This window comes from Jatropha curcas, chromosome 7 (assembly GCF_041381405.1).
Source record: "Jatropha curcas cultivar XTBG-Jc1 chromosome 7, XTBG_Jcur_1.0, whole genome shotgun sequence".
Taxonomy (NCBI): Eukaryota; Viridiplantae; Streptophyta; class Magnoliopsida; order Malpighiales; family Euphorbiaceae; genus Jatropha; species Jatropha curcas.
This window is the reverse complement of record NC_143157.1, coordinates 6,377,104-6,385,863: the sequence shown is the minus strand read 5'-3', so window position 1 is coordinate 6,385,863 and position 8,760 is coordinate 6,377,104.

Genomic DNA, 8,760 nt, shown 5'->3' with positions numbered 1-8,760 from the left:
ATATAAAGAAGTATTTGATGAATCCACCAGTGTTGAGTTTGCCTAGATCAGGAGAGCCTCTGATCCTGTACTTGTCTATAGAGGATGCGGGAGTTGGAGCTATGTTGGCACAGCCGGACACTGCTGGAGTAGAAAAGGCCATTTATTACATCAGTAAGAAATTACTACCTATCGAGGAGAAGTATAATTTGGTAGAGAAAACATGTATGGCATTAGTGTGGTCAATAAAGAAATTGAGGCCATACTTTGATTCCTTCAAGGTCACTTTCGTTTCTAAAATTGATCCTATGAAGTATCTTCAGAGAACACCTACTCTAGAAGGACGATTGTCCAAATGGCTAATTTAGATGTCCAGTGTAGATGAAGAGTTTGTCACAAAGAAGACGGTCAAAGGTCGGGTTGTGGCAGAATTCATGGCTGAAAATCCCATTGTAGATGATGAGTCATGGGAATTGGAATTTCCAGATGAACATTTGTTGTGTGTTGAAACAGGGGTTTGGAAATTGTACTTCAACGGTCAGCCAACAGAAATGGAGCCGGAGCTGGTATCGTGATAGAAGCACCCAACGGCGAGGTCACAACAATGTGCAAAAGGTTGTTGTTTCCAGTCACCAACAATATGGCCGAATATGAAGCGTGTATCATGGGAATGGAGGCTCTTCTTGCATCAGGTGCTAAGGAAGTTGAGGTGATAGGAGATTCACTGTTGGTTATCGAACATGCTAACGAGAGATGGAAAGTGGAGGAAGAAAGGTTGAAGCCCTATGTTGAGTACTTGTTAAGAAAGGCGGCACTCTTCGACACGATCACCTTCACTCACATACGAAGAATTCATAACAGAATCCCAGATGCTTTGGCAAACCTGGCGTCAGCTTGGCAGGATTTAAGTAAAGTCCCAAAGAAGCCATTTATCATTACCGCGCCAAATATCCCATGCTATGAAGAACATTTTGTAAATCAGGTCGAGTCAGAGGAAGAACCCTGGTTTACGGATATCCTGCGGTACATGAAAGACGGAACCTTTTCTGATGATGCAACAAAGGAAGACCGTTCAGTGCTAAGAAAAATGGCTTTGAATTACGTCCTGGCCGATGGTGAATTATATAGGAGGGCTTGGGACGGAATGCTGCTAAGATGTGTGGGTAAAAAGGAAGGAGAAGAAATAATGAAAAAAAATCCATGAGGGAGTCTGCGGTACTCATTTGAGCGGCATGAGTCTGGCCAGAAAAATCATGAGGCAAGGCTATTTTTAGGTGTAGATGGAAGGTGATTATGTCAACTATGTTCGCTATTGTAAAGTCTGCCAGTACCACGATAACAAAAACCACTTGTCTGCTGCTGAACTCCATCCAACAGCTCCTTCTTGGCCTTTTTCGGCATGGGGTATAGACATTATCGGCAAGATCACGCCAGCAGCATCGAATGGTCATCAGTATATCTTGGTTGCAGTAGACTACTTTTCTAGGTGGATCGAGGCTCAATCCTATAAAACTTTGACAGCCAAACAAGTGGCTAGATTCATTGAACAGAATATTTTCTAACAAGTGGCTAGATTCATTGAACAGAATATTTTCTATCGCTATGGTGTTCCCCATCACATAGTTACAGACAATGGTTCTCATTTTCAAGCAGACGTCGGTCAATTGCTATATAGATATAAGGTTGAGCATCACCATTCTTCTCCTTATCGACCTCAGGCTAATGGTGCAGTGGAAGCCGTGAATAAGGAGATTAAGAGAATCCTGTCTAAGATGTGCGAACAGTATAGAAGCTGGGCTGAGAAACTTCCTTTCGCGCTCTGGGGGCATCGCACTACATTCAAGTCAGTGAATGGAGCTTTTCCTTTCGAACTTGTATATGGGATGGAGGCAGTGTTACCTGTAGAGCTCGAAAAGAAGTCTCTCAGGGTTCTTGTGGAAGCTGGTCTGACCAAAGAAGAATGGGTCAAGAAAAGGTATGAGGATCTGGCGCTTTTAGATGGAAGAAGATTGAACGCCCGATTCCAGGATCAGATGAGAAAGAGAAGGATTGCTCGTTTTTACAATAAACGGGTACACCCAAGGGCTTTGAAAAATGGGGATTTAGTATTGATCAGGTTGTTGGACCATGAATCCCAGAATCATCCTAGAGGGAAATTTAGACCCAACTGGCATGGACCATTCAGAATTCAAAAGCTATTAGCTAAAGGGGCCGCTGAATTAATCACCATGGAAGGGAAGCCTGTCAATCGGATTGTTAATCAGGATCAAATGAAAAGGTTTTAAGTCTGAAATTATGATTTCGATTAAAAAAAAAAAAAGAGGCTAGGTCGAAAACTCGAAAGGGCGACTTAGGCAAGAAATGAGCTCGCTAGGCTGAAAACCCATAAAGGGCAGCTTAGGCAAAAGTTAGAGCATAAGAATATAAAAACAAATAAAACTTTTGGGATTAACACGTGGTGCTTAGTTTAAATGCGAAATCTATATCATGCGTTCATGACAGATTTGTGATTGGTTGCTCAATGTCATCAACTTGACTAGAAGGAGAATAGGTAAATGAGTAGTTAGAACGAATGACCATTGTATTAAAATAGTTTTTCTTTACTTCTGTGTAATGTTGAAAGAAGTGAGATTAATAAAGAGCTGGAATTTCAAATTTCTCTTCCTTTTTGTTTCGGGGATATGATCAAGCAATGCAAGACTTTCCTCTCTGCTTATTTGATCAAGACTTGCTCATCTATTTTGAAAATGTCCTGGCTGTTGGTTCTGCCTGAGTAATGAGTTCTTTTAAACATCGATTAGGAGAACAAATACCATTTTCTCAGTGATTTCCTTGGAAAGATCGATAAAAAAAAACCATGGATAAAACCTTAGCACTCAGTAGGTTCATGCATACATTAAGGAGTTGCATTTGTTATTTTTGTTTGATTACTGCAGGTGATAAAATGGTCACCCCATCTTTTTATTTCTAGCTATTAGTTTCAGTCTTTAGTCAAAAGGTTTACTTTCACATGTTTTCATTACTCAATCCAAGGGTAGGAGGCCCAAGTGCTAACCCGGCAAATCATTTCGAAAGAAAAGATCTGTTGCCTTTTGTTACCTTTATGTGCAGAAAGCTAGAAATAATAAAGACAGAGCTATCAGAGTCGGTAATAAAAAAAAAGGGGGGATACATTAATTGGGAGCTCGTGGCCCTGGAATACAGGAAGCTGAAAAAAAAAATAAAAATAGCAACAACATTTATTCCAGTGGGTGAATCATCAGACGCCAATCCTTTCAAAACCTAGTATCATCACTGGGCGTAAAACCAGTTGAGGTACTCGAGTGTCACGGTGTCCTGCATCACCCCTTGACCCAGGTACCAGGTGTTTCGGTTCCGCCAACGGTCAGCTAAATTGGTCAACAGACTCTGCATCATGGGACCACTCTCGAAGTCATGGATTCTGGGAATGCGCTGTATCATACCGTACTGACGGTTGATCTTGTCTGGGAAATAGGCCATGGAACGGTCAAGACTGGTGTATAACACATAATTGAGATTCATACTCCCGGCAGTGACCAGTCTAATTCTCCACCAAGGACAAGTCCACTGAATAACAGGGTTATCCCCAAAATCAAACTGTCCTCGGGACCGAGGTCGAAAATTGGCAGGGCCATAGGTTGGAATCAAACGAGCAGGGATTGGAGGAATTAGGTTTAACTTGTCTAGAGCCTAGGCTTGCAACAACATTGGGAACCCTCGATGGTGAACATTGAAGTTGGTGACATGAAGGGCAATATCCCTGACCCAGCTGTGAACCCCTCCCCCAAAAATATTAGGCATATAATGAATATGACTAAGGGCAGAAATGCATGTGAATGTGTGAGTCGCCACCTGGTTTAATTATTTTAGGGTAAACTAGGAAAAAACCCTAAGTTGACTCCAATTTTAATTAACCTAATTACTAGATTAATTATCCCAATGCTTAAGGCATAGTTTGCGAACCCGAGGTGGATCCCGAGACCATGTCATGTTGATGAACTAACCAATGAATGAATGCTTTGCAAGGTAATTGGACCAATGAAATTGTTAAGTGATTTCGACTTGCCGCTCGGGGTTAAATCCCAAACGTGCCTACGTACTTCCGTTTGAATGGAAGATAAAAGTCGACGTAGTTCGATAGGCCTTTTTTAAAGGGCTTTGAATGGGTATGCTTAATGCATGAGTTTGTGTATGCTTTGTGCATTTTGTTTAGGCATTTTGCGAAAGTTTGATTGATTTGTTGTTTTAGGCATTTGTTGCCAAAAGTGTTGATTTAAGGCTTTTAGCCAAAAAGATTGATTTAGGCAATTTGTTGCCCAAAGTTGATGTGATTTAGGCAATTTGTTTGCCAAAAGTGTTGATTGGACGATTGTCGCCAAAATGATTGATTTAAGGCTTTTAGCCAAAAGATTGATTAATTCAAAGCATTTTGCCAAAAATTGATGTGTAATTTAGGCAACTTGTTGCCAAAATGTGATTGATTAAACTGTAGGCAATTTGTTGCCAAAAAAACGTGATTGATTAAGGCTTTTAACCACAATTATTGATTAATTGGACATAAGCCGTACTGTTCGAAATAAAGGCAATTATACCATAGTCATTAATTGACTAGATACTTTAGCCAATATTGTCGGATTTAGGCTTTACCACCACGATTATTAATTAACCGGGCATTTAAGCTTAATCATATTTAATTGCGGCAGTTTATTTGCCAAATCGATGACGTGAATGCATTTATGCAGCAATTTAATTCAGAATTGGAGAAGAAGAGAAATTATGCAAATTATGCTGAAATTAAATAGGCAGAGTTTCGTTTATTACCTGAGTTAATCGACGGCCGCTTCTTAGCTTCAGCTTGAAAACTCCGGATTAAGCTCCTCGTTTGGGGAATATTAATTAAAATTTATTCAATTAAGTGACCAAGTATCACAACAGCAGAATAATAAAAGCCTACACTAAATGCAGAAAAGCAGTAAAAGAACCGCAAGGAGCGTAGGGGAGAAGAGAGCGTCCGTCAACACAGACTGAGTCTCTAAAAATGGCAAACCGGGACTGTATTTATAGGGAAAACCCGGGCTGGAGGGCGGCCGCTGCCGCCGCGGAGGGCGGCGGGACGATGACCTCCGCCGTCATTTCCAGCTATCGCAGCCGCCCTGGCAGCCGGCCGCCGCCGCCGTGGCCGGCAGACTTGCTAGCCTTTCGTTCCAAAGGCTTTTTCGGGAGTTCCGTACCTCCAAAAAATATTCCGGGACCAGTTCTGCGACCCTCGCAATTTTTCGGACATTTCAAGTACCATATTGGCATACTTTCGGTGAACTTTCCGAATGGCCTCTGGTCCCGCCGGACTGTTTGCAGTCCGAAAAAATAGGCTTTTTGAGCCTCAAAATTTGAGTATTCACAGTTGCCCCCCACCGGCAACCATAAAAATGATTTATGGGAGTCGGTGGTTGTCTGAAAAATAAATTTTGAAGGCGAAAATCGGACGCGTCGAGAAGACCCGCCTTTTGGCCTTCGTGGCCAAATTGGGCATTTTTGGGCCTTTGGGGCGAAATTGAGAATTTTTGGGCCTTAGGAGCCAAATTGGGAATTTTTGGGCCTTTGTGGCCAAATTGGGCATTTTTGGGCCTTTGGGGCCAAATTGGGAAATTTTTGGGCCTTAGGGGCCAAATTGGGCATTTTGGGGCTTTGGGGCCAAATTGACAATTTTTGGGCCTTAGGGGCCAAAATGTGAACTTCTGGGCTTTTGTGGCTAAATTGGGAATTTTTGGGCCTTTGGGGCCAAATTGGAAATTTTTGGGCCTTTGTGGCTAAATTGGGAATTTTTGGGCCTTTGTAGCCAAATTGGGCATTTTTGGGCCTTTGGGGCCAAATTGGGAAATTTTTGGGCCTTTGGGGCCAAGATGTGAACTTTTGGGCCTTAGGGGCCAAATTGGGATTTTTGGGCCTTTGGGGCCAAATTGGGGAATTTTTGGGCCTTTGGGGCCAAGATGTGTACTTTTGGGCCTTAGGGGCCAAAATGTGAACTTTCGGGCCTTTGTGGCCAAATTGAAAATTTTTGGGCCTTAGGGGCCAAAATGTGAACTTCTGGCCTTTGATGATCAGAGGAGGAGGAGGCCCCGTCGCTGATGCCATGGTTGCTAGGCTTTCTGTTGTTGTCTGTACTTTTCTTTGCCTATATTTTCTGTACTGTACTTTATTGGTACCTGCATTTGGTTAGTACTGAAAATTTTATATGTATGCATGATTATCCACTTTGACTTGTAAAAAACGGGATTTCTTTTTTCAATTTTCGATTTTCAATTTTTTCAAAAATGAATCCCTTTTATAACCACAGTATGCACAATTAGACTAAGAGTCTCTCCAAGGTAGAAAAGATCAATTTGGGGAGGTATGGTATATTTCCTAGTATGACATCACCTGCTTTATCCAGGTTAGCTTCCGCCATACCCGAGTTTACCTGCTAGGCCTTACACACTGTACTTGGTACTGCGCTTCGCGCGTTTTGAGGCAGATGGGGATAGACCAGACTGTCCCAATTGTAGATGGCACTTCTGTTGATTCAATTATTACTTCGGGTGTTACCCGAGCCATCCTTAAGGCCTAGGTTAGAGATCATCACATGGTTAGGCCTTTACCTAATCCTGCCGGTGTCCAGACTTTTTCTGAGTATCGGACCTGGTTCATTACCGTTGTCTGGCCGGTTGAAAGGCCAAGGAGGAACACACTGCTGAGTGCACTTGAAGGTTGGGCTCAGGCTGACGCTGATAATGAGATTGGGACTGATGAGGAGATTGTGTTGGCTCCTCGGACAGGCGAGGTTGGAGAGAGTTCAGCGGCTAGGGATGACTCGGAGGATGTTGCCCCACGGAGGCGACGGGACACCTAGACTCTTATAGGCTTTTGGACTTTTGCTGTTTTTTCCCTTATTTTGACTTTTTTGACTTTTTATTTGGGACTTTGACTCTGGATTTTGGATTTTGTTCTTTGGCTTTAGACTTGGACTTAGACTTCATTATTTATTTATTTTTCTTGGATTCTTTTGCTTTTTGCTTGACTTCGGACTGTTTGACTTTATTGCTTTAATTGGGAATGTCATTTGACTTTTAAGCTTTCCAAACATTTTCCAACTTTATTTATTCAAGCTCTAATTTTTCCCTAAGCCGCCCTTTCGGGTTTTCAACTTAGCGAGCTACCCATTTTTGCCTAAGCCGCCCTTTTCGGGTTTTCAACTTAGCGGGCCCCGACTTTTGCCTAAGCCGCCCTTTCGGGTTTTCGCTTAGCGGGTTTTTCTCTTTTTTTTTTCTTTTCTTTTTCTTTTTCTTTTTCTTTTTTCTTTTTTTTTTTGGCAAAGAAGAATGAATTATGAAATGATTTTCTCATTAATGTTTAGACCGTGCCCAGAGAGGGTTGCCTACATATCTTCGATACATAATTTCTTTTTTCCGAGGAGAATCAGATCTAATGTAGCTCTTTTTACATTATGCAATGCTTATTATTCAAAATATCTTTTTAACTAATCTAAATTACATGGATTCGTGAATTCCAAACCATCCAAATCAGTCAAAATGACGGCTCCGCCAGACAATATTTTCTTCAACACATAGGGTCTAGCCCAATGAGGACGAAACTTCCCACGTGGGTCTATGATTGGCTGTCTAATTTCCTTCAGGACCAAACAACCTTCTTCCAGTTTTCGGTCTTTGACCTTCTTATTAAAATGTCGTGCCATTCTTCTCTGGTAAACTTGAGTTTGGTGGATCGCTTGCAATCGTTTTTCGTCCATACCCAAGAGTTGCAAATGATAATTCTTAGCCCAATCTGCTTCACTGATCTGGCTTTCCCGGATAATCCTCGCCGATTGAACTTCCAGCTCAATAGGCAACACTGCTTCCATACCATACACTAAGGAATAAGGAGTTGCTCCAGTGGGCGTTCTGATTGAAGTCCTATATCCCCATAGGGCATTCGGTAACTGTTCATGCCAAGCTTTGCGCTTTTTAACTGTCTTCTGCAAAATGACTTTTATAGCCTTATTTGCAGCCTCTACAGCCCCATTTGTTTGTGGACGATAGGGCGAGGACTTATGATGTTGAATCTTCTTTTGCTTCAGCAGGTCAAAAAATTCACTTTGAAAGTGGAACCCGTTATGAGTAATGATCTCGAATGGCGTTCCGTACTGACAAAGGATGTTAGTACGAACGAACTGTGCTGCGTTCTTGGCATTCAAGACCGAATAGGAGGCTGCCTCAATCCACTTAGTGAAATAATCAACAGCGACCAGGATAAATTGGTGACCATTGGAAGCCTTTGGGTGGATTTTTCCGATCACGTCTATGCCCCAAGTTGCGAAAGGTCATGGTGAAGCAATAGGATTCAAATTGACCGGAGGCTGTCTTTGTAGTTTAGCAAAAATTTGACACTCATGGCATTTCTGCGCGTGCCTCACGCAATCTGCATTCATGGTTGACCAGTAATAACCCAGGTTCACGATTTTCCGAACCAAGGCTATCCCGTGCATGTGTGGACCAGACTCCCCATTATGTAAGGAATCCATGATGGTTTGAGCTTCTCCTTCATCAACGCACCTTAGGTGTAGGCCATTCCAACTTCTTTTATACAGAACTCCCCCAGTAAGGAAATATCCGGATGCTAACTGTCTCAATGTCCGTTGATCAGTCTTGGTGGATCCCTCCGGGTAGGCTTCATTCTGAAGATAATTCTGTATATCCCAATACCAGGACTTGTCATCCACCAAATTCA